The sequence below is a fragment of the Ursus maritimus genome, unplaced genomic scaffold (assembly GCF_017311325.1).
Source record: "Ursus maritimus isolate PB19 unplaced genomic scaffold, ASM1731132v1 scaffold_3, whole genome shotgun sequence".
NCBI classification, from domain to species: Eukaryota; Metazoa; Chordata; class Mammalia; order Carnivora; family Ursidae; genus Ursus; species Ursus maritimus.
The window spans coordinates 21,158,631-21,184,419 of NW_024425563.1; the positions used below are offsets into that span (position 1 = coordinate 21,158,631).

Genomic DNA, 25,789 nt, shown 5'->3' on the forward strand with positions numbered 1-25,789 from the left:
GATTCCCTGGTGAAATTTGTCAAGTGGCATGTTAATATGGGTCTGGGTCTCATATGATATGTACCATACTTCTGACAGGCTTCTTTCCACTTCTCCTCTGCATCTGTCATTAACTAGAAGATATCGGTCCCCTTTGTCGAAGACACTGATGATTCATACCTGTGGGTGGGGCTGAATAAATGTATGATGACTATTCTTTTCCACTTTAGACCACAGAAGTGACTTTAAAAAATTATTATGTTGGAATATATGCTGGTCTAGATGCTGTTTGATTGATTTCAATCATGGCCCCAATCCTCTCCCTCCTCTCCCTGGCAATGTGATTTTTCAGCAATTCGCACTAAGTGTTAGAGTCTATTCCCCGGCTCCTTCAATTGAGGCTGGACTTTGACTTGCTTTGGCCACTAGAATGCAACAAGCCTAAAGCCTCAAGGGTGTGCTTCCATTTTCTTTCTTGGAACCCACCAAGGTTACTTGCCTAAGCCCAAGCTAACCTGCTGGGGGATGAGAGATCATGTGGAGTAGAGATGAATCGTCCTAGCTGAGGCCATACCAGACCAGCCAGCCCAGAGCTCACATATCAGCTGACCACAAAGGCATAAGCAAGCCCACCAAGATCAGCTGGGCCCAGGCTGGATCAGCAAAAACACTCAACCCACTCACAGTCTCATGAGAAATAGTACATGGTCGCTGTTTTAAACCACTACATGTTCAAGTGGTTTGTTAGGAAGCCATAGGTAACTGATAAAGGTGTCCAATTCCCTTCTTTTATTTTTTTACCCCCTCACTGCCAGGAACTCAGAGTCAAATCTGAAGGCCAATCACAGAATCTATGTTTATTCATGTGTACATATTTATTGAACTCTTTATGGCTAACATATTTGTAATGCTCTCTCTTCTTGGAAGAGAATTTTAAAAATTTAATAACCTATTGTTTGCTGTGCTGGTTCTAAACCAACTCCATCTTCTGTCTTAAATATTAGCTGATTTCTCCTTAACATCCGATTAGAAGAGATGATCCTAGGGCAAGATTGGCAAATGTTTTCTGCAAAGAGCCAGCTAGTAAATGTTTTACACCGTGCAGGCCATATAGTCTCTGTCACAATGCCGCTGTTAAATGGTGCTAAAGTGGCTGTAGACTACATGTAAACAAATGGGCATGGCTGCATTCCAAAAAAAACTTAATTACAAAAGCAAGCGGTGGATAGGATTTGGCCCTGAGGCCATAGTTTGCTAACCCTTGATCTAGAGAATCTTTGTTACTGTGCAAAACCAACTTCATCTACACCACGATCCCATCAACTTTGTTGTTAATTCAGCTCAATCACTTTGGAAAAACAGATAAACGAAGTCAATTCACTTCCTCAATTAGAAGACAAGAAGCAGCTGACTACCGAGCAGTGCTGTGTGGAGACTAACAGCATTTGTACTAAGGCAAGTACAATACCGAACAACGTACAATTCACCAGCCACTTAGTCGGGGACTGGTTATGTAGTCAATGTGAAAGGCCAGGGTGACACAAGCGATGTCTCATTTGTTTTGTTTCATTTCCCAGCCTCTCATCTCCAATACTCGTTTAACAGACGCACGCTGTATGTCACCACGAGGCTGGGACTCTGGTCGTACTTGCCTACTCGGAGTTCCCTGAATGTATTGTGCTATTTCACGGCTCTCTAGTTCTGCACACAATGTTCCTTCTGCCTAGAACACACTTAGCCCTCTTCTCTGGCTGGCTGACACCCACTCACTGAGCAAAACGAAGCCCAACGGTACTGCCTCTTGGAAGACTTCCCTGAGTGCACCTCCACCGCCTCGCCCTCAACCTCCAGTCCACGCACAAAGTCTCAGCATTTATTCTACCAAGTTAGTAATTAAAATGGCTAATAATGCCTGTATGGTGCCAGGTTCCACCTCTGGGGCAGGCACTGTTAAACATAGTCACGTAACCGAAATTACTGGGATCCTTGCCCATTTCCCCAATCCAATCAAACATTCATACACACTGATTGAGTACCCCTGGTGTGCTAGGCACAGAAGAGAAATAAAACCCAAGGCCCTAATGTCGAGCGTAAGCCCACTGAGGGCACATACTGTATCGTATTTGGTTTTACATCTCAACACGTAGCAGTGTCCAGAGCAAAGGTTTTATGTTATTATTAGAAGACCAAATATATGAAAACAGCAGATGCTTAGACAGTGCATAATATGTGCTGGGCAAGGTTCTAACATGGGGACTCGAAGGCACAGAGAGTTTTTAACTAATGTGCCTATAAGGTCATGCGGCTTCTAGAATCCATTTTCATAACCACTGGGTGACTGAATGACTCGACCTGAATGATTCAGCAAAAAGCCACACCACTCCTGAAAAAAATAATTCAATGGCTGCCTCTTTGAGGGCAGGGGTGGTCCAGCGGTAGCCGTTCTGTGCTTGGGCTTCGGAGTCAAACAGCATGTGTTCACATTTGCTCTCCAGTGCTCAGTGTTGTTGGAAACGTTGACCGTACCTCCAAAGCGTACCCTCACATTTGCGCACAGCACGTTACGGTTGCATTCCCACTCCAAGTTGATTTCTCCCACGCCCTCTCCTCCTCTCAGGTGGGCAGACATCAAAGCCTGAGGAATGATGCCAGCACTGCTCTGCCATGTGACTGCTGTATTGAACAGGAGATCCATCCATGCTGGCCTACTCCAAAGGACACGTAAGCAAATCAGCACTTGGAGGAAAACGACACAGGAGTGACCATAGTGCCGGTAAGCCTGCGTAACCATGTGCATTATTTTAAATGATTGCTACCAGACACTCATTGATGGCTTTGGAAGTCTCCACGGAGCCTCCCAGGGAATATGCCACTCAGTGGGGGAGACACAGACAGTGACTGGCCTGCAGCTGTCTTTGAGGACAGGTTTCCTCTGCTGAAAAAGAAAGAACAGGTATTTCCAGTAGAATTTTGCTTCTGAAACAAAAATGGGTTTGGAAAGTTTTAGGTTTGAGCATTAGAATGTCAGGAAATAAAAGTGCTCACAGATTCTCTGCAGACCTTTGAAGTCCATGGTTCCTCTGAGGGTAGAACAAATGTGCCCATTCTTCTGCCTCTAGGCAGTTTTCTTAAAAATTTTTGACTCTTCCACTTTTCTCCCTTTGCAATTAGGTAAATTGGAAGAGGCAAAGAGCCACTTTGCTTTGTAGCCTCCACTGATGGCCTAGAGGATCTAACGAAGATGTGCCAGGGCCAAGCTTCCACCACAAGCTTCCAGTTCTCATTGGAGGCTCAACGGAGGCTAATAAGAATTGAGCAATTTAAGAATCGGCTCTTGCAAGCAACCATGTGTCACGGGGGAGCTGTGCAAGATTGTACCTGCAAGTACAGGAGAGTGTCTGAAAAGATACTGTCTTCGCCTTTCTCCCCTACAGGCTTTCCTCCCAGTCAAGAATCAATCATGGGACTCCTCCAGGAAAGCACGTATTGCCTGGCTGGAAGACTTGAGAAACATTCAGTTGAGCAGTGTTCCTGGGCACCTGAAAATGCATGTTTCAGTGCTTGGGTAGGATTTACCACACCTTATTTTCCAATTAAAATAACCCAAATGTTATTGTAGTTGTAACCCATTTCATACAGTTTAATGCTTAATAATTCTCTGCTTGCTTTCTTATGTAAAGCTTACATTTTCCCATCTAGATCATAAACTCGCCGAGGGCAGGGATCATGGCTTTACTTCTTTTCAATTCCCCACAGGACCAAACACAGGCTAGAGAAGCATAACACTGGGTGGTCAACAGGGAATGACCACAGGACGGTGTCTGTGAGACCTGGGTGGTTTCTGTGCCCCCTGCCCCATCTAGCGGGTATAAGACCTTCAGGAAGCACTACATTTCTGAGATGCGATTTCTTTATCTTAAGAGTGCCCCACTTACCTCACTGGTTGGTTGGGAGGATCAGGTAAGATAATGTAGGTGAAGGTGTTTTGTATACCAAGATTTCCTACCTTTAAAGTGTGAGAAATCATCAGAAGAGGCATTTACTAAATACTGGTTGATTTGTAATGATAAAATACTGTCTCCCCTTCTTCCCCATATCCAGTTCTTTAGGGGTTTTGTTTCTCAGCATTTAATTTTATCTGAGTGGCAAAGCCGCTTCACATCTTCCCGATACTGTGTAGGCTGCATTTCACCCTATCGTTAAAGTTGGGTTGAAATCTAAGCAAACCAACGAGAAAAGTCACCAAGCATGCCGTGGTCACATCTATCACACAGGCCTCCTGGAGACCAACGCATTTGTACCCCACTAGAGTTCTAGAGCCTTTCTTCTGTCGCATCTGCCCACTCAAACTGTACCCTAGGCAAGGATTACGTATATTTCTATATTCTAGCACTTACTTAATACATGAGAATGGCAGATCATTGCCCCAAGCCCAGGCCAGCTGGGAAGAAAATGAAGAAGCGGCAGCTTATATGAGAGAGTTTACAAAGAGATAACACTATGAAACAGACTTTTAGAATGGTTCATTTATTTATAGTCTTTATTTTCTACTTGTTCTTAGCAAAGAAGGCAGTCTCTCTGTAGTAACAGAATTCTATACAATCCATTAGAAAACTCTCCTATTCCTCAAATGCTTCTGTAAGATATAAAATTTAGTCACAGGATTTTTTTCTTCTCACTTAGCTCATGAGAGCTGGATGAGCCTATTGTTTTCCAAGTTCGATCACAGAGTATCCATTGTAGGAATAATACACGGGGTGGAAGAATTCTGTCGATATACTGAATCCAAACCAATTGTGAACTCCATTAATGAGCATAATTATGATGCCCTTTTTATGGGGCATAAAAAGAGGAATCTGTGTTTCAGAATTAACCGATTCAGAACAGTTTTTCGAAGCCTTATTTCTTCTCTTTTTAAAACTTATTACGGAAAGTTTCAAACATACCCAAAGGTAGAAGAATAGTAAAAATGAACCCATCCTTATGGACCTGTCATCCAGCTTCAACATATGGTCAATCTTGTGAATTCTCATTTTTAATCAATATTAGGAGCCGATAAAATGAAACTCACATGACATGCTGATAAATTTTAACATTCAAATCTCATAACATGTTTATGTATCTGTAGTTTCCTAAAATAATTGTATTTTCGTCAACCACTCTTCTTTCTCATTCTCGTATCTCTCTCCCTTCTCCTGAGGCTGAAGTAGGACCAGCTCCTTACATAGTCCATGCTAGAGGAAAAATACTGAACGAGTTGAGGAGGTAAGACATTTTAAATTTATTAATCTATTAATTATTCTCTACCTGTGACATAGTGTCTCGTTCCTTTTGACTAAAATATTGCAGGAAAATAGTGATAATGGGGGTGCCTGGCAGGCTCGGTCGGTTGGGCGTCTGCCTTCAGCTCAGGTCATGATTCCAGGGTCCTGGGATCGAGCCCCACATCAGGCTCCCTGCTCAGTGGGGAGACTGCTTCTCCCTCTGCCTCTGCCTGCTGCTCCCCCTGCATGTGCTCTGTCTGTCAAATAAATAAATAAATAAACACACTCTTAAAAAAAATAGTGATAATGGGAAAAGAGTCACTTCCAACAATAGAACCGAGTCTTTGTCCCTTTGCCCCAATGATATAATAGCGAGTGACAGAATGAGGGGTCACTCCATTCTTGATCCTAAAGAGAAAGAGAGTCCCAAGACAAATACTACCCAAATGTTTCAAAGCTGAGCGTTTCTTATATGTAATATGTTATTTATTAGATATATGTAAAGATTTTTGCAGAGTACAGATAGTTTGCTGTATGGAATTATTGTGCTAAGATTCATCAGAATGTATACCAATTTATAGCCAAATCATACCCTACGGAATCTAAAATAATAATAACTTTTTAAAAGAAATAAGTTAGGGGTGCCTGAGTGGCTCAGTCAGTTAAGCATCTGCCTTTGGCTCAGATCATGATCCCAGGGTTCTGGGATTGAGCCCCGCATCAGGCTCCCTGCTCGGAGGAGAGCCTGCTTCTCCCTCTCCCTTTGCCTACCATTCTGCCTACTTGTGTTCTCTCTCTCTCTCTCTGTCAAATAAATAAATAAAATCTTTAAAAAAATTAAAATGAAGAAGTAAATTAGAATGATGGAGTTGGGTAGAAGTTACATGGCTTTAACAAAACTTTGGTTTCTTCTTTTACATTGTTCCCCATGATAAAACAGCAAAATTCCTACCTAGATGGTAACACTTCTACCATTCGCTTAATTTTAAGATCCTCACTTGCTCTTGGGAACAAGTATACTGCTGTGGCATGAAGCAGAAGGTATAATTTGAAGCCAGACTAGAGAAAAAAAAGCTCCTTTTAGAAGTAATGTATTCATGAAAAGGTAAAAGTATCACCAAAAAGGCTTAATACTTTCACCAAGTAATCTAAAGCTAAATTTCATATGCAAGTTCCTTACAGAACTATAGCAAACTTTGTAGAACTCAAGCCTTCCATGGTAACAGGTTTTAAGACTTCTTTTAAAACCAGTGCAGTGGGAATAGCAGGTCTTACCACAAGCAGTCTTACTCACTGTTGTTTGCTTTATCACTCATGAGAACTTGTTTTGCATTCAGTGAAGAGTTAGAGAAATGTAAGGATGAATACTTATCATAATTCAGTCCCATGTGGACTTTCCAAATCCAGGATAATAGCTTTTCTTTTTCCTTCAATAATTAGACTCTGAAAGGAATCTGGAAAGTGCTACATACAGGAGTGGTGTTCAGTCGAAACAGGGCTCATTTCCAACTCTGCTTGAGTTCATTGCTGCCTACGTGTGATGTTGAAGGGAGTGAGGAAAATAAACTTCCTTAATTATTACATGGTGCCAATGACCTTACTCTACTTTTGAAGAAATAAATTGCATTTCTTCCTTAGTATATTCACAGTGAATCTCTGAGATACAGGGATAGGGTTATTCAGTCAGAAAAAAAAAACCAACAACATTTAATTGTTTAAGAGAACTAAGCACTTCGTGTGAAAACTTTCAACTTAACAGAGGGGAGGGAAATAACTCTTTAAAATAAGATCAAGCCAGTAAGTCTAAGGAAAGGGGAAAAAGGAAAAAAAAAAAACAAGCCCACAAACCAATGAAGCATTATAAATAATAAAAAGAAAAAGAAAAAAAATATATCTATTACCATAAAAATTGAATGAGTAGAATTTCCCTTTCAAAAGACAAACTTTCAGATTAGGTTGAAAAAGAAAATTAAGCTACGTATAAGAAATTCACTTCATGGTGCACTGGGTGTTATACGCAAGTAATGAATCATGGAACTTTACATCAAAAACTAGGGATGTACTGTATGGTGACTAATGTAATATAATAAAAAATTATTATATAAAAAAAGAAATTCACTTCAAATTAAGTGACAAAGAAAGTTTGAGAATAAATGATTGGGTAGATATATGTCAGGCAAATCCAAAACCAGGAGTGACAATCTTAGTATCAAATTTAAAACCAAAAATATTAAATAGGAATAAGAGGATGGAATGAATAAGGGCACAGTGGCAGAGATTGCTAGATGCCTATGCTGTCCATGCCCATCCGTCTTTCACTCTTGCTAACAAAACCTCAATTTAATTTTATCTGTACACAGCAATGTGTACAGATAAAAACAAATTAATTTTCCCATCCTCTTTTACAATTTGGGGTAGACAGTAAGTTGTAAGCAGAAGCTAGTGGGTGGGCCTACAGATGTCTAATTAAGCTGGAAGCTACTCCTTTCTGCCTTCTTTTTCCTTCTCCATGACTGGAATATACATGTGATGGCTGGAGCTGCAGAAGCCATTTTGCAACCAAGACTTGGAGAATGCACGCCGTACTAAAACATAGCAGAGCAGGAAGACAAGTGGAGCTTGCATTCCAGATGACCATGGAGCCACTATACCAGCCCTCAACTTTTTACCACGAGGTATTTTTTATGTTTGAGAAGAATACATTTCTGTTTATTTGAGTCACTATTATTTTGGTATCATTTTATATGTAGTCAGCTCAATGTCCTGTGGTACAGATATAAACTTGAAGAAAATATAATCATTGTCAGCTATTATGCACTAAAAAATATAGCACAATAATTAAAAAAATCAAAACCACTAGAGAGTTTTAAAAAAGAAAAGAAGAAAAAAAACCTACCAGAAAGACAGGCAGAATTTGACAAAAATGACAACTATAGCAGGTTTTAATTCAGCTCTTTCAGAATTTGATAGAATATGAAAAACAAGCAAGAATACAGAAGACTATAATATAACTTATAAGCTTATTACACATGCATGAATATGAGTTTATGTGTGTAATGAGTATAGAAGTATAAAAACAATAAATTTATGCTATGAAAAGAGAACATGCAACCTTTTTATAGGTGTATAGAATATTTACAGAACCAATCATGTTCTTGGCCATAAAGGACAAGAGCTATTGTAGTACAGGGTACAGAAGAAAGGTGCTGCAACTAGACAGTCTGTTCCACAGCTTGCTGGCAGAGTTGACCTTGGGCAAATGACTTAACCTTCCTGGGTTTTGTTTCTTTATCTATAGAGTTGGGATCATAATAGCTAGAAATTTTATCTTTTGTAATTACTACTCTCTCTCCCAGCCCAGCATTTTCCAGCGTGATGTCCATTTACCTACACAAAGCTGCTGGGGCCACATGTCACTGACTCTAGGTGGAGGTGCCAGGCCATCAGATGGTCATCACTACTTCCCAGTGGGAGGGTCAGCGGTGGGAATAGAAGGTTAACATTTCTCAGATTGGCCTCAACTGACCAGTGAGCACAACGCTGTCCAGCACAGAATTTAAGAGCACCAAAAGAATGTTAAATGGATGAATTGTTACTTGCAGGAAAAGAAACAGGAACCATGTTTCCAATTATTCTTCATTTCAGACAACAGCTAGCTGTTTCGGCTGGCTGGCACAGTAGCTGAATGGGGAACACTATTGAGTAAACTCTGCTGAAAAAAAGGATGAATGTGGGCCAGTGAATTTTTTGACACAGTCCCAGCTTTATTTTTGCTTATTGCTGGCAAGCTAAGATGAAGGACATTAAAAAACAATTGAGAAAAACTTTGTAAATAAGGCTTAAAGGACAAGAAGTCTCCATAGCCCCCCAAAATATAAACTTTTTTTGTACAACAAGGATCATTTGTGACATAAGGCAGAACGTCTAAATTTAGCTGTTGGTTAGAAAAAAGAGAAAAACATTGAATATAAATCTTTTTTAAAAAACCCACAAATTAAACATTTCTTAGTATCACAAAAGCAGAATACTGAAGCACTTAACAAATTTTAACATAAAGAAAAGATAGTGTTTTCATGAGCAAGCACTTTAATAAAAAGAAAATATACGACTCTGAGGATACTGTTAATTGTATATTTTAATAATTATTTCATATAGGGTGCCTGCGTGGCTTAGTTGGTTAAGCATCCGACTCTTGGTTTCGGTTCAGGTCATGATCTCTGGGTTGTGAGATCGAGCCCCACGTCAGCTCTGAGCTGGCATGGAGCCTGCTTAAGATTCTCTCTCCCTCCGTTTCAAAGTCCCTCTCTCCCCCCTCAAAGAAACAGATTATTTCATATAAGTAAATTATAAATATATAAACATATAAAATTATGTTATAAATTATAAATATTCAATATGTTTGTATATTTTTAATAAAATTAAACATAATAAAATATTTATCTATAAAAACGTTAAAGTTTTATCCCTGAACTTAGGGGAAAAGCAGAAATGAACTAAAGAGTAAGATTCCCCCACTCATTTTAGGTCACAAACACTTGATAAACTATCTGATGTCAATAGGGAATGAATGGGGCATGTGTTCCTTTGCTTTGGGGGATCTGCAATATTATCAGCAGAGTGATATTTATGTATCCATCTCAAACATATTGATGTATAAATAGATAAATTCAAGGTGGTTATTATTTTTTTCGCCAAAGTCTATCCTAACTCTCTAGCTGTTCCTAATTTTGCTCAGCATTATCTTCGTGTATCAGTTCTTCACCAGTCCTATTCATTCCTCTCTTTAAAAAGTTTTGTGTGACTACAAAATTGGCTCCCATCCTTCTGCTTAGAATGACCTTCTTGCTCACTTCTGCACACATAAATTAATATACTTTCTCAGCATCTGTATAAGCTGTTGTCATTCACAGAGGCCCCATCTTTCTGTGTATTAAAGAACATCAAACTCAGGAAGAAGTTTTTTCTCCAGCTGTGGGGTTTCAGACTTACTCAGATACAATTTAAACAAATGCACTGAGTCCCAAGTGAAGATACATACAGGGCGCCCATTTATCAGGGAGGAAGACAGAGAGAGTGAAACAGAGAGGGGAGAGGCAGAGACCAGACTTCCCCTGTCCAAACTGTACCAGAAGCGGAGATTCTGCACTTCTGTAATCCTGCTGATTAGCACAATGCTATCAGGACTACATGAATGGTTTTTTATTCAACTTGGCAGATAGTAGTACTTATTTACCAGATTGAATTGATGAAATCAGTGTTAAGAACTATATTAAAATGATTAGAGGAATTTTTTTTCTGATCTAGATATTTTTTGAAGGATTTTTTTTTTTTATCATTCCCCAAACTGTCTTCCTAAAATTTGAGTCCACCTAATCACCTAAGGCACAGCAGGATCATCTTGCATTCCTGCCTTCTCCCAACACACGGAGGTCAGATGCCTCATGCTGCCCTCATCCTCGTGATGGGAAGACATGCCACAACATAATTTCAGAGGATAAAGAAGGATTAAGAAGAACAGAGAAGGGGCTCTGAGGAAAATGCAACATATGAAACCAGCGATCTTTCTTTCCACGTAATTTGTGAAGCTTTTTTGAATCCGTCTTGTCCCCTGTTGTCTTCCCTTCACAAAGCAGGGAACTCAGTTATGCCTATTAAGTACTCCATCTGCCTCAGAAAAAGGACAGATCGAGTGGGGCGGGGTTGTGGGGGGAAAGATGGGGATTAAAAGTCTTTAAAGTTTGAACAAGAAGAAAAGTGAAAAGTGAAAGTGAAATTTAATTGTCAGTTTCTTCTTCAAACTTGACTTCTGGTTACAAGACAATTTGCAGGAGGCAGCAACCACGCTTTTTTACAAACCTAACTGGCATCATCATTCTGGGACTCTGCTGTGTCTCTCTTCCACTTGCTGGTCAATATCTCACTCAGAATCCAATCATTTACAATGAGTCACAATGCATGACTCAAGATTCAACTAGCTACAGTATTTTTCCTCATATTAGATTTAATGTTCCTTCAAGATTGGCTTGTAGGAGTGTTACTTTCCCACTCCTAGGTAGCTATAGATTTTTGTTACATTGTGTCGGTTATATGAATGCGTGTGTGTGTGTGTGTGTGTGTGTGTGAATAAAATATAATGTGTACATATATAGTGTTTGAATAGTTGTATAATCATAAACAGGAGGTTAAAGAAAATATTGACTTCACCAATTCACCTAACGAAAAGACAAATGAACTAAATCAAATACCATATTACAGAATACATCTGATTTCATTTTTAAAATCAAGTAATTTTTACTCAAATTTTACACATTTGATTCAGTCATTTCTCATATGCTAGGGATCGAAATCTCCCTCATACATCTGAATTATTCATCATAGATGTCAAATATTACACAAAGATTTATGGTGAAATTAATACTGTGGATCAGGTATATGTGGAGGCTCCCCAATTGCATTTGACAGCATTTCCATCCTTCTGTGGTTCCTGAAAAGTCTAACAACAGGTTTGCGTAAGTCAGAGCCTTTCTTACTACAGTGAGTACAGGAGACATTTCCATGGCCTTTCATGGTGTGCAAGATAGGTAAACTTGAATTCATATCATCTAACTTTGCTGGGTCTTCAAGTAGGAGCACTAATAAATGAATCCTTGTGCAGCTAGATTGATCAACTCTGAACCAAATCCTTCTAAGACTCTTTATGGCTTCTGGCCAAGGGTGATAGGCTCAAGCTCCTAGGCCTTGCATTCATAGCCTTTCTCCACTGGCCCCAATTTGCACATCTACTATATTCCTTTTTGTGCTGGTCCCACTCATGTCCTCACTCTTCCCCAAACATATCCTGTACATTTCCACCTTTGGACATTGACTCAAGTTGTTCCTCTAGCCTGGAATATCTTCTTCTTTTTGCTCTATAAACCCAACTCTTACTCATTCTTTTTGTAAATTTTGTATTTTTTAGTCACACAGAGTAGTGCATAACCCCACATTCTCTTTGGAAAACTATTCAAACAATATAGAAGTATCTATACAGTAAAAAGTGAAAGTCTCTATGGATTCTAGCCCTTCACCCTACTCCCCACCACCTGCCAATGGCACTCCTCCCCTCCCAATTTGCTGGCTACCCTTCCAACTCTTTCTCTCTGGATTTAATATTGTAAATACAATTCTTGTTTATTTCCTTTTTAAGTAAGTGGAATTGAACCATACACTCTGTTCTGTGGCTAGCTTCCTCCTCTTCAAGGCCTCTATTAAATATCCTCTCTCAACTGAGGACCCCCTCATAGCTTTAGCATCCTCCTTCCATCTCTATTACCCTGCCTTGAACCTCTCATTCTTCATATCCATGGCACTCTGTTGGCTTCTGATCCATCTCTATGATGATGGGTTCTTTAACTTCCTGATGTGTGAGAGTCTTATCACTGGAATGTAAAGTCTTTGAGGGCAGAAGCTTATCATTATCTTCCGTGGTGTTTAGAACTGTGTTAAGTACAAAGTATGTATTCAAAACTAGTTTACTGAGTAAGTGAACTCCAGGTTCTCCATTTCCTTATCTAAGGTGGGAAAGCTCTGCTCAAATGGAGAGAAACATACAAATGTACTGTAATGACGTCCTTTAGAATTTCCATGGCCTCCCCTAGGAGTTCTCCCAATCTGTTTGACATAGTGGGTTGGCAGATTTCTACACATGAGCTGAGAAGTGCAGCAACTCTGGGACAGGTCAGAGACCCCAGGCAAAACTTCTGGGACTTCTCAGACCAAGGACAGCTCCACCAGTTAAAAGCCCTCAGAGAGAAAAACATTCTTACAGTGAAAGGGTAGTTTACAGTGCAGGCTGATGGAGCAAAGGGTCGTGAGGAACACACAGACGGTCCAAGGAAAACGCACTCTCAGACTTTTAGATCTAAAATTTCAGCTCTCATGGAACCACTTCTCCAGTGGAATTAATCACTGGCATAACAGCCACAGCAATTCAAAAAGCTGTTCACTTTCGCTTTTAACATAAAAGCTGTAAAGTCAAACTTGGTGTTTCTTTTAAAAAATGATATTTTCTCAGATCATAGAGAAGGCAAAACAACCAATATAACATATCTTGTGTTTCATTTTAAATGCTGACTCTTGAGTAAGTCACTAAATACTTCTATGCCTCCGTTTCTTTATCTATCTATAAAATGAGTATTACAATAAAGCCTACCCTATTGGCTTCTGAGCATTAAAACCAGATAATCAAGTGCAGTATGTAGCAAAATCTGACTCACAGTAAGTACTCAAAAATGTTAGGTATGATGAGGATGATTACGCACGTCTGTGTCAGGAGCTGAAAGGTTTTTCTACAAGGGACTTCAGCCAAAGAAGGCAGACAAGAAAGAACACTGTTGAGCTGTTATAATGGTGAACATTATGAGCGATATTTCCTGGAAAATTCTATTCAGTTCCTCAGTCTCATCACAAAGAGTTTGCTTAGAATCTTTATTAAAGTGATGCTTGAAATAAATGGATTATTAAATGGAAAAATCTCTTTTTGTTAGAAATTTCCTCTGAAATGGTATTAGTCATGACTGGATTTTACATTCCTTTTGACATCCTATATGTCTTCTGTTAATAATTTCAATTCTTATGTCCAAATAACCGATTGAAAGGACCTAACATAATATTTAATAATTAATTTGTTTTATCAAAAAAGTTGCTGTTGGTTTCAGAGGAGAGCTTCTGAATCTTTCAACAGAGGTCATTAATCAACACAGATAAAATTATTTTAGTTAATAACTAAATGCCAAGATTACTGCAGATAACCAACATAGTTAAAACACTTCAGATCGCTGGTTTTAGTCTCAAATCATTATTGAGGCCCACCCTGTTATTGAGTCCATATAGGGGACATATGCAGAAAAAATCTGAAGCAATGAGCCAGTTACTTCTGACACAAAGACACTCAGCACCAGTCGACTGAGAGTTTCAGGTTGAATTATTCAGTTATTCAATTGTTTGTTTCACCTGGGCAATGTCTATATAATAAATCAATGGAGGCTATCTGAATAATTAATGTGTGTTCATCCATGTACAGGCTAAGGGCATAGGATTTGAGGTCAGAAAGAGAAGGGTTTAAATTTCAATTTGGTAACCTCTTAGGTAAGTGAACTTGGGCCAATTGTCTAACCTCTCGAGGCCCTGGTTTCCTCATCCCTAAATGCGACTACCACTTATTTTGCTGGCTTGAGAGGATAAAGTGAGGTAATATACAGAAAGAGCTTAATGGCCAGGAGGTAGACATTGAGTCATTTCCTTATTTATTTATTTATTTATTTATTTATTTATTTATTAAGATTTCACCCATTTATCTGACACAGAGAGAGCACAGGCAGGGGAAGAGGCAGAGGCAGAGGGAGAAGCAGGCTCTCCGCTGAGCAGGGAGCCCAATGCAGGGGTCAATCCCAGGACCCTGAGATTATGACCTGAGCTGAAGGCAGATGCTTAACTGACTGAGCCACAGCGCCCCGTTTTTTTCTTTTTAACTGCTTCAGTTTCTAAACTGTGATGATAAACAAGTAAATATATAATATATCAGATGATGATAAGCACGGTGAAGAAGAACAAGTGGGAAGTCCTGAATGTCAGCCATAGCGGAAAGTGTGGCTAAAATAAGAAAAAATGAACAAGTAAAAGGAGACATGAATGAGGCAGCTTAGCCGTGCACGCATATAAATACTGTCAAGATGCACGAGCAAGCTGTGCTCTTTCAGCCTTCATTGTTTTGTGCCTGTGACCATCACAAACAGGAGGACACAGCCTAAAATTATGCAGGCAAGCGGAGAAGAGGAAGAAGTTAAGAATGATGAGGTGGGGGAGCTAAGACTTGGGGGACTAATGAGCTGTAGCGTCAGTGACCCTCAGTCCTAAAGGCAGAATCCATTGGCCTGGAAATTCACACTTCCCATTGGTACCCAATGATGCAGTCTAGAGGGTAAACTGAGCTGTAGCAGCAGTTTTGTTCTTTCTTTCTTTTTTCTTTTTGGAGAGGAAGAGAAAGGGGTGGGGGAGGGGCAGAAGGGGAGACAGAATCTTAAGCAGGATCCATACTCAGCGAGGAGCCCGATGTGGGGTTCCATCTCACAACCCTGAGATCATGACCTGAGCTAAAATCAAGAGTTGGATGCTTAACTGACTATGCCATCCAGGCACCCCCCAGCAGTTTCTTTTGATGGTTAGAAAAATTATTGCTTTATTTATTTATTTATTTATTTATTTAAAGATTTTATTTATTTATTTGACAGAGAGACAGCCAGCGAGAGAGGGAACACAAGCAGGGGGAGTGGGAGAGGAAGAAGCAGACGAGCCTGATGTGGGGCTCGATCCCAGAACGCCAGGATCACGCCCTGAGCCAAAGGCAGACGCTTAACGACTGCGCCACCCAGGTGCCCCAAAATTATTGCTTTAAAAATAAAATAACCACATTACAGAAAGGATATAACAAATACAGCAAATCTGAAAGATTTAAAGAAAATAAGCCACGTAGAATCCCATTAGCCTAATGCATTTAATACCAGCATTTGAGTCTATTTCCTCCTAGATTTTCTGTATGCATATTTAAAGATAACTGAAATCATACTGTATACAATTGTGGATTCTGTGCTTTTAAATAAAACAGTGTCTCATAAGCATTTTCCTTGTTGCTAACCAGGTTTTCATGACTCTCCTTTTAACAAGTGAATAATATATTATTAAATAAATGAATAGTAATTTACTTATATTGTTAGATGTTTAGAATCTTTCCAATTTCTTGATATTATAAATATCACATCAATACACATTTTCCTGTATATTTTCTCTTCCATATTTTAGATTACCTTCTTAGAATTGATTTTCAGAATTTTCAAAACATAAAATGTTCCAGGACATCAACATTTTATGACTTTTTATATACACTGCCAAATTGCTTTTCAAAGGGATTATTATATCAATGTATAGTCCCAAGAATGATGTGTGAGAGTAACAAACCTCATTGTACCCTTGAAAACATTGGACTATTACATTATTACTTATTTTTTCAGTTTCAGTTTCCAGGGTGTGATAATAAACAAGTAAATACAGAGTATATCAGGTGGAGGTAAGTACCATGGAGAACAGCAAACTGGGGAGAGGGAAAGTGATAAGGGAGGGTTGATAGGTTACTATTTTATATGGGGTGATCAGGAAAGGTTTTGCTAAAAAGATGGCATTTAAGTAGGAGCTGAAGGAAGAGAGAGAGCAAGGTATAAGAATCATCTGTGGAAAGGTGCTTTCAGGCAGAGAAAGCACCAAGAAAGGCCCTAAGGCAGATGTATGTTGGGCAGTCCTGGAGGAGTAGCAAGAGGGCCAGTGTGGCTCTTGATGCTGAGAAGAGGGGTGTGTGGGAAGAGAGGAGATCAAGGGGAAAGTGGGCAGCCAGAACAGGTAAGGCTTTATCAGCCATTGTAAGGACTTTCTTTTATCTTGAGTGCGATGGGGAGGCAGTGAAGGGTTTCGGAAAGAGGGGAGTCAGAAATTGATTTGTGTTTCATATGATTAGCCAATATGTTCAGAATAGATGAAATATGCTCAAAACCAAACTCAGCCTCTTTCTCAGCAAACCTCCTACATTCTTAGCATCTCCATCCTCTGATTCATCAATGCTCAAAACTCCAGTCATCTTTTGCATCTCAAAACCAGTTGTCACCAAGCCCTGTCAATTCTCCGTTGGAAATGTCTCTTGCATTTGCCTTCTTTATCCATTTCCATTGTCTAAACCCTACCACGATCTAACTGATCTCCTTACCTTTTATTTTTCTGCTCACCACTTCTACCACTCAGTGCTGCCACAACAATCATCCTAGCAAAGCTGATCATTCATGGGTCCACCCTTTATCTTTGCTGTCCCCTCCTCTAATAAAGTCTAAATTCTTCAGATGGAATTCAAGCTCAACCACACCTGATTCTAATCGAGCAGTCCGAACTTATCTCCCATTATTATTCAGAATTCACTGTGCCTTCCTGTCTAACAAGTTTCCCAAAGCAGCTGTGCACTCTCTTACCATACACCTTTGCTTACGTTGTCTCCCCTTCCCCTCCAGCCCTACCCAGAAATCCTACCCATACTTCTAGGATCACTCAAATGTCACCTTCTTCACGAAGTCATTCCCAATCTTCCTGGCTGGAGTTATGCTTCTTTCTTTGCTCCCATAAACTCTACTTCATTACCCACATGTTCTGTACCATATTATAGCAGAGTTTTGTGAGTATGCCTTCCTTCCTACTTGGTGATAAGTTCCTTGAGGCTCCACCGTCCTGTTTATGTTTGTGTTTCCTAGAGAACGTACTACAATGCCTTGAAGATAGTAAGTACCCAATAATGGTTGTGGAATTTGGATTCCCCGAGGCTTTGTTGCTAATTTGTTGTTGAAACAGAACTAGGATTCAGGTCATCTGATTCTTACGCACCGTTCTGATACCATTGTTTCTGATTTCTTCTCTCTGCGGTTCATTGTCATCTCATCTGAAGTACATTTGAAAATGCTAAGGAATTTTAAGGATGACTAAACAAAACCAAATAGTGGAGTTTATCTCCCATGCAGCCATTTAAGTTAAAGTGAACCTAATTTAGGGGCACTAAAACTTTAACTTTGGGGGTGCCTAGGCAGCTGGCTTAGTTGATAGAACATGAGACTCTTGATCTTGGGGTTGTACGTTTGAGCCCCACATTGGTTATAGAAATTACTTCAACATAAAATCTTAAAAAAAATTGACTTTGACTTTAAAAAGAAAAATTATAAAACATGGCACATACATATTTAGAAGTTGTTTAGCTTCTTAGAGTTTGATTTTTGAGCTGTGCTTAATCTTTTAGGAGCCAAGTTGCCATGTTTCTTTTTGTGGTCTGGGGGAGAAAAGAAATAAAGGGGATGTGATTTGGTTTAACAGCTGAAAGCAACATTTCTAGCCCCTTACGAATATGAGAGGGCTTAAACATTTGGGATGAGACCCTGTGGCCAAGTACGATTCCCAATTATCCCAATCCTCCCCATCACGGAAAAATAGCTCAAGGAACTAGTGTTCTCAGCTGGGCTTCCCCTTTGGTATTTGAAGTTAAATAAGTAAATTATACTCCCATACATGTTATACATAAGTATATGTAAAGTGAGCATAAAATTAAGTTACAGTATTTAAAATAGAGAAATAGAGAGCATTAATATGCACATATGAGAATTCTTTTTGAGTGATGAATGCTGATACCTTGGGGAAAAGCAGACTTGACTGAATTAAGACACATGTTTTAGAGAATGGTTTATGGTAGAAGGGAGGAAAAAAGGAAATAGAATGACTCTTTCTCTCCTAAATAGTTTTGCTGCCTTCTCTCCATTGCAACTCAGAAGAAAGAGGTCAGCATTGCTATGAAAAACGTCCTATTAAGGTTTTCACACATTCAAATGAAATGGGATGAAATTAAAGCCTTACGTTTGACAGGGGAGAAAGGATGAAACGGAAGCCACTAATTCAGCTCACTCTACTCCATCTCACTCTGAGTGTTGCGGCAGTGACTGACTTGGGGCTCGGAAGAGAACTGTAATACGGGATCAGAGAAATGGAAGCAACTTCTGAAATAGTGTCATCTACCTCCTATCTTTGGTGAGTAAGGCCCAAGCCACTACAAAGAGTTAGCATTTAAGAAACTTTCCCATAAGCAATTTCCCCCAGCTATAACCTGAACTCTACATTACAGAATGACATGGACAGATTCCTTCTTGCGCTCTACAAGGAGACATGAAGACAGCTTTTTGCCATAGCTAATGATCATAACCATTTCTGTATCACAGGGGTTATATTTCTGGGCCGTGGGAAGACAGCACAGAGCAATGGGTAAGAAGTCAGGCTTGGAGACAGAGTTGTGCTGAAGCCACAGCTGTGTGATACCAGGCAGTTTACTTAAGCTCTCTCTCTTTTTTTTTTTTTAAAGATTTTATTTATTTATGTGACAGAAAGACAGCCAGCGAGAGAGGGAACACAAGCAGGGGGAGTGGGAGAGGAAGAAGCAGGCTCCCAGCAGAGGAGCCTGATGTGGGGCTCGATCCCATAACGCCAGGATCACGACCTGAGCCGAAGGCAGACCCTTTAACGACTGCGCTACCCAGGCGCCCCTACTTAAGCTCTCTAAACCTCAGTTTCCTCACCCGTAATGTGAGGATGATAATACCATCCAACCAATCAAATTACTGTGAAGAATAGTCTAGAATAAGTGCTGTCTGATAGAAATATAATTTGACTCTGCAAATAGGAGTTACATATGTAATTTAAATTTTTCTAGTAGTCCTATTAAGAAAAGTGAAAAGACACAGGCGAAATTAATTTTAGTAATGTATTTTACTTAACATATCCAAAATATCATTTCAACGTGTTAAAAAAATTAGTGAGACATTCTACATTCTCTTTTTTGTACTAAGTCTTTGAAATCTAATGTGTATTTTGCACATTTGGTTTATCTCAACTCAAACTAGCCACATTCAAGTAGCTACCAGTAAACGATAGGTCTAGAAAAAGGGTATTAAGCATTTAGTACTCTCCTAGGCACGTAGCAAATGCTAAGAAGTTGGGGCTTCCGTGTTCATCATTTATATTATTCTTAGAGAACAGTGTAATCAAAGCCTTCACTTTTCCAGACGGACTCATCTATGGTTCTATTAGGGGTACCTCAGAGGCTGGGCCACTCAAGCCTGAGCTCTCCATTTACTTTGAGGGCAACTTCCTCATGGTCACTCTCTGTCCTGTTATATGGAGGGGGCCACAATAAGTGGGATCTGCATGGGGAATATATGCAGTGAATGCCAATGACTTTCAGGTCCTGACACATTAAACCCCAAGAAATAGGTACCACCACTCATCTGCTACCTTCTCATAGAAATAGGACAGGACAGAGGTGCCTGGGTGGCTCAGTCGGTTAGGCATCTGCCTTCAGCTCAAGTCATGATCCTAGGGTCCTGGGATCGAGCCCTGTGCTAGGGGTCCCTGCTCACTGGGGAGCCTGCTTCTCCCTCTCCTCCCCGTTCATGCTCTCTCTTGCTATCTCTCAAATAAATTAATAAAATAAATAAATTAATTAATAAAATCTTTAAAAAAATAGGACAAGACAGGACATTTGCTAATGCAACCATCCGTTATATTTTTTCCCTTACGAGTAGCGAGGTGGTATGCAATATATTGTGTTCAAAGTTGATTTGGTAAGTTAAACATAGTTACCATATAACCCAGCAATTCCACTGGTATACCCAAGAGAATTATGAAACATGTATTCACACAAAAACTTGTACACAAATGTACATAGCAGCATTATTCAAAAAGGGCAAGAAGTGGAGACAAGCCAAATGTCCATCAACTGATGAATAAGTAAACAAAATGTAGTATATGCATACAATGAAATATTATTCAGCCATAGAAAAGAATGAAGGCCTGATGCATACCACATGCATGAATGGATCCTGAAAACACGGTGCTAAGTAAAAGAAGGCCACATATTACATGATTCCATTTATCTGAAATGCCCACAGTGGGAAAATGCATAGAGACAGAAAACAGATTAGTGATTTTCAGGGGTTGTGGGGAGGGGAGAATGGAGAGTGACTGCTAATAGGTATGGAGTTTCTTTCTGGAGTGATAGGAAAGTTCTGGAATGAGATACTGGCAATGGTTGTACAACATGGTGACTATATAAGAAACCACTCAATTGTTAAAAAAAAAAAAAGTCGATTTGGTATCTTGGAAAGCATTGATCAAACAAACAAGTATGCCAGAACCTCAGAATAGAGAAGTATTTGTAAGACTTTAAAATAGAAGAAATCACTCATGCCCAAAGTATTATTTGATGGGATATCATCTTTAACTAAAGCGTACATAATATCAAATCTTTCTTTCCTTCCCATTAATTAAAATTGTTTTACACTTTACCATTAAGCATGTTAACTAAGAGGACACAAGCCTAAAGGATACACAGGCGTATATGCGTATACGTAAACATAAACGCATGGACGTGTGTCAGAACTTTCTGGAAGAGTGTACTGGTTCCTGTGTTCCAGGTTCTTTCATGGCTCCCATTTTGCCCCCCAGTTCTCCAGTGACACCTGCCCTACTGTGTAGTGGGGGCAGCACTTAAAGCACAGGCTTTGGAGCCATACAACCTCTGTGAAAGTCTTGGTCTGACTATGCACTGATTTGTGATTTTGGGCAACATTCCTAACTCTTCTGTGCCTCACGTTGCGTTTGCAGCGGGATGATAAGAGTGCCCGGGCTTGTTGCGAGAATTAAGAGAGTTAACATATATAAAGTACTCAGAAGAATGCCTGTGTGGTTGATAATTTATAAGTGTTTTATAAATAAAAATTGTAAAAATGTACTTAAAACCCTGTCCCCACAGCATGCCAAACGTGCTTGAACGTGCTTTCTCTCTGTCTGGAAGGCTCTTTCCCCACAAATAGCACCGAGTCGATCTTCCTTCAGTGCTGTGTTTAAACATCCCCTCAGTGGCCCTCATCTCTGTCTCCACCTCCCTTGCTTGTTTCTGTCTGTCACATGAATTATGTTCTGATATACAAAATGATAATTTGCTTATGTATCTTCTTTGTGCCCTTTCAACTCCTACCAGAAGGCAGAGTTTGCTACCCAGAGCAGGGGTTGCCACAGAGGAGGGTCTCCACCATGTTTTCAGAAAGGGAGAACAGATGATAGTTACTTCTGGACAGGGGCCCTCGGGATCAGGACAGGAGTAATTGTCCCTTTCACTGAATACCCCTTTGCACCATTTCATCTTTTACCATGTACTTATGTTCATTTCATAACAACAAAATGTGTGAAATAAAATACTGGAAATTAAATGGTATGCATGGACCAGAGGGAGAAGACAGAAGCAGAAAGCAGCTAGACTTCAGGCATCTGTGACCAGACGAGGATTCTAGAGGATGTTCCTGCAGTCTCCCCTTTAGACGTTGTCCATGCGTAAAAAGTGGAATGATGCCTAGAGATGGCACGCAGCCCTAGTCTTGAAGCACAGCATGTACACAGTTTCTCGAGAAGTCTTAATAAGATCATTCATATTGTGCAATGTCTGTCCTGTACCTATGGGTACAATGAGAAATTTTTCCATGGCAAAAGGCCTGTTTCCAGGCACAGTAAACAGAGCATTTGCTGAGGGTTGTTTGCCCACTTCCACCACTGTGGCATGGACAGGCAGGTGGCCGTGGTGTATGGGATTCCTTGGGCAGAGACTAGATGGTCTGTGTCCATGGCCTGAGAACAGTGCCCTTCCTCATTCCCTAATAGGTCCTCGGGAAACCCGATAAAAACCAAAGAGCACTGGACTTCAAATAAACTGTTCTGGAAACATATCCCAACTAATTTGGGGTAAAACTCTACTCCGAGCTGCCTTTGGGGTCTCCTCATTGCTCTTTTCAATATCTCTCTTTACTACCTCTATGCTCTCTCCTGTCAGGAGAAAAACAACTGATGAGTCTTCAGCCCCTTGGATAATGTACTACTCCTTCCACAACTTTTTGAATTTAAAAAGGGATTAATTGGAAAGAAATAATAATGGTGATGCTGTTGATAATGATATTAATAATATTGATGATGACAATGATACCGATGATAGCAGTGATTGTTTATTGAATATTTATTGTGTGTCAGGTATTCTGCTAAAAAAATGGATACAATTTATCTTATTTAATCCTCCAAAAAACTATGTTATTGACAAGGAATGGAAAGTCACATAGTTAGCAAATGGGAGATGAGGGGTTTAGAAGCACTGTCCTTAAAATTTTTGCTTTGAGGAATTCCATCATTAATTATTCAAATGAATGGATTTCTAAAGTGGAACCTTTGACCCTGTAGGGAGAGAGCTCGGGAGAGTCAGACAATCATAGTAACCCTCCATGGCAATGAAACTGACCATCAAGGCTTGAAACTTTGAACAATCCACTGTGTCTAGGACTGCCTTGGTTCAAATCCTAAGTGACGCTCATGACAAGTGTCACATAACAAGTCACACAACCTCTCTGTGCTTGAGATTATTGTTAGAATTCAATGAGATAATGTCAATAAAGTCTTGGCAATAGTATATGTATGTGTGTGTATGTAGAATGTATGTGTGTTTATATCATTCAGATGCTATCTATTTTGATTGCTATATATCTGTATTAGGATAATTTATTTCTAGCTTTTAAATGACGGAAGTGATCTTTTACCTGATTTTTATAATGTGGTTGTTGATCTATTTTCCATAGGTTTTTTTTTAATCGAAAAGGTAGCATAACAATAGAATTTCAAAGGAAAATACTCTAAATCTCATTTCCTTAACACAACAGTTATTTTTATTTTTTACATATTGCCTTCAAGTTTTGCTCATACTAGGAAGTTACACTGAGAGGACATAATATTGAATCAGATTGGGATTTTTATCTCATACTGTCACAAATTAGCTGTATAACCTCAGGAGGGTTATGCAGTGCCCTTTGTTTTGGTTTCTCAAGGTATAAAATAAAGAAGCTAGACCATATAGATGATCTTTAAGATCCCTCTAGCTTTAACCGAATATGATTTTTATCTATAATCTCCTTTTTTTGTTTCAAGATATTCATATGGAATTGCATATAGAAGGTACATGTAAGAAGTGCTTGCAAAGTTAGTTAACTTTGTAAACTATGTCTGAGAAATAGTTCCACATATATAATGAGTTCTGCAAAGGTAGGGTTATAATTAAGAACCCCAGGAATTTCAAAAAGTCGCTACCAAATTACCAAAAAGCTATAAAAATTAATATCAATACATTCATGATATGTTTGTTTGCAACTGAAGTGTTAACAAGCTCACACATTAATTAGTAATACACATAGTTTGATATGACCATTCTAGTCATTGTTGATACACAGTTGTTAATTCACAAAAATGTTACAGCAGTGTAATTTTTCCATGTGGTTTTCTTAATGTTTAAAGTCCCTTTCTAAGAAAATCAAAGAGGAAAAAACAAAAAGAAAGGAGTGACTCTACCTGACTTAGATCATATTGGCAGAAACATGTCAATATAAATGTCTAAAACGTCAATAACTATTAATGGGATGAAGCAGTCACTCTCCTGCACTGCCACTTGGTGTGTAACCTGGTATAACCTTTCTAGAGGTGATTTGACAATACTAATCAAGAGCTTAAATATGTTCCTACCCTCTGGCCGGGTAATTCCACTTACAGGAATTTGTACTAAAAAAATAAGGCGTGCACAAATGCTTTGTTGCAGTATCGTATATAACTGTGAAGAACTGGAAACAATCTAAATGTCCAGAAATAGAAGAATAGCTAAATAACTGATGTCACACATACATAAAATATATCTATACATGAATATATGAATTTATGATATATATGTATATGTGTGTAGAGTTTTTTCCTGCCTCGGCCAGATCTAATATAGATACCAACAGGGCTCATTGCTCCTGGCTTAATCACTAATTCTAGGTCTTTTCAGTGAACAGAGGAGCTAAGAAATATATGTAAATACATACATTAAAAAAAAATTTTTTTTACGTAATCCCTATGCCCAACGTGGGGCTTGAACTCATGACCCCAGAATCAAGAGCCACATGTTCTACTGACTGAGCCAGCCAGGTGCCCCTTATATCACTAACTTCTAATTCAAATTCAGAACTACAGGGTTTTTACCTAACCTCTTTTTTACATCTCGATTTCCTTCCTCCCATGCTGTGAATCCTGATTCTCAAGGACATCGAACATGATAGAATTGGAAGATCCCATGATTAATATTTGCTTATCCCATATTACCCAGAACAGCGATATTGATACTATCACCAACCATATGATTACCAAAAATGGTTTAAAAAATGTTTTTGCAGTTCTTTTTGTTCCTAGGAAACATCCCGTTAGGGATATGTAGTCAAATTACTGTGTTTTAAAGTTATTCAAAATAATTTCTCTGTGTGCCACCAGTTGGATACAAAATTAGCTTTTTAAAAAAAATTAGGAATTGGATTTTTAAAAATTAGTATTTTTATAATTATGTAAAATATTTACGTGATTCCGAAGTCAAATCTACAAAACAAGGTAAACAAGTCTAGTTTCTATCACCATCCCTTCTACTTCATTCCTTTCCCCCTTTTACGGGTAACTATTATTTTGTGAGGTTTATCCTTCCACTGTATTCTTTCATGCAAGCAAATATATACACACATATATGCATATACATATGTATATATGTGTATCTATGTATGCAAATATATGTTTATATCCATTCTTACATAAATGGTAGGTTCGCTTTTCTCCCTCTTGCTATCTATTTAAAATGTATCCCAGAGATCAATCCATATACGTATATGTAAAGATCCCTAATTCAATTTTATAACTGCACAGAATGCCATTGTGTGGATGCACCAAACTTTGTTCAACCAGTTCTCTATTAATGGACATTTGGGTTGTTTCCAGTCTTTGCCATTATAAATAGCTTCTGTCCTATGGTTTGGTATTATATTATACATATTCAAGTCTTAAAT

The 25,789-nt window shown here is 39.1% G+C and overlaps 1 protein-coding gene and 1 long non-coding RNA gene across 10 annotated transcripts in view; one reads left to right on the forward strand and one right to left on the reverse strand.

The window, feature by feature from the left end:
- Nucleotides 1-25,789, reverse strand: part of MKLN1 (muskelin 1) — a 334,164-nt gene that overhangs the window by 264,957 nt on the left and 43,418 nt on the right. The gene's annotated exons all lie outside the window — the stretch shown is intronic.
- LOC103682459 overlaps nt 5,984-25,789 on the forward strand; it is a 42,814-nt gene continuing 23,008 nt past the window's right edge. For 4 of the 5 annotated variants that reach the window (XR_005838504.1, XR_005838506.1, XR_573402.2 and 1 more), the window contains exons 1-2: nt 5,984-7,918; nt 18,717-18,878. This is a non-coding gene — a long non-coding RNA (uncharacterized LOC103682459). Of the gene's footprint in view, nt 7,919-15,617; nt 15,653-18,716; nt 18,879-25,789 lie in introns of those variants that run through there. The other variant, XR_005838505.1, reaches the window with a different exon arrangement.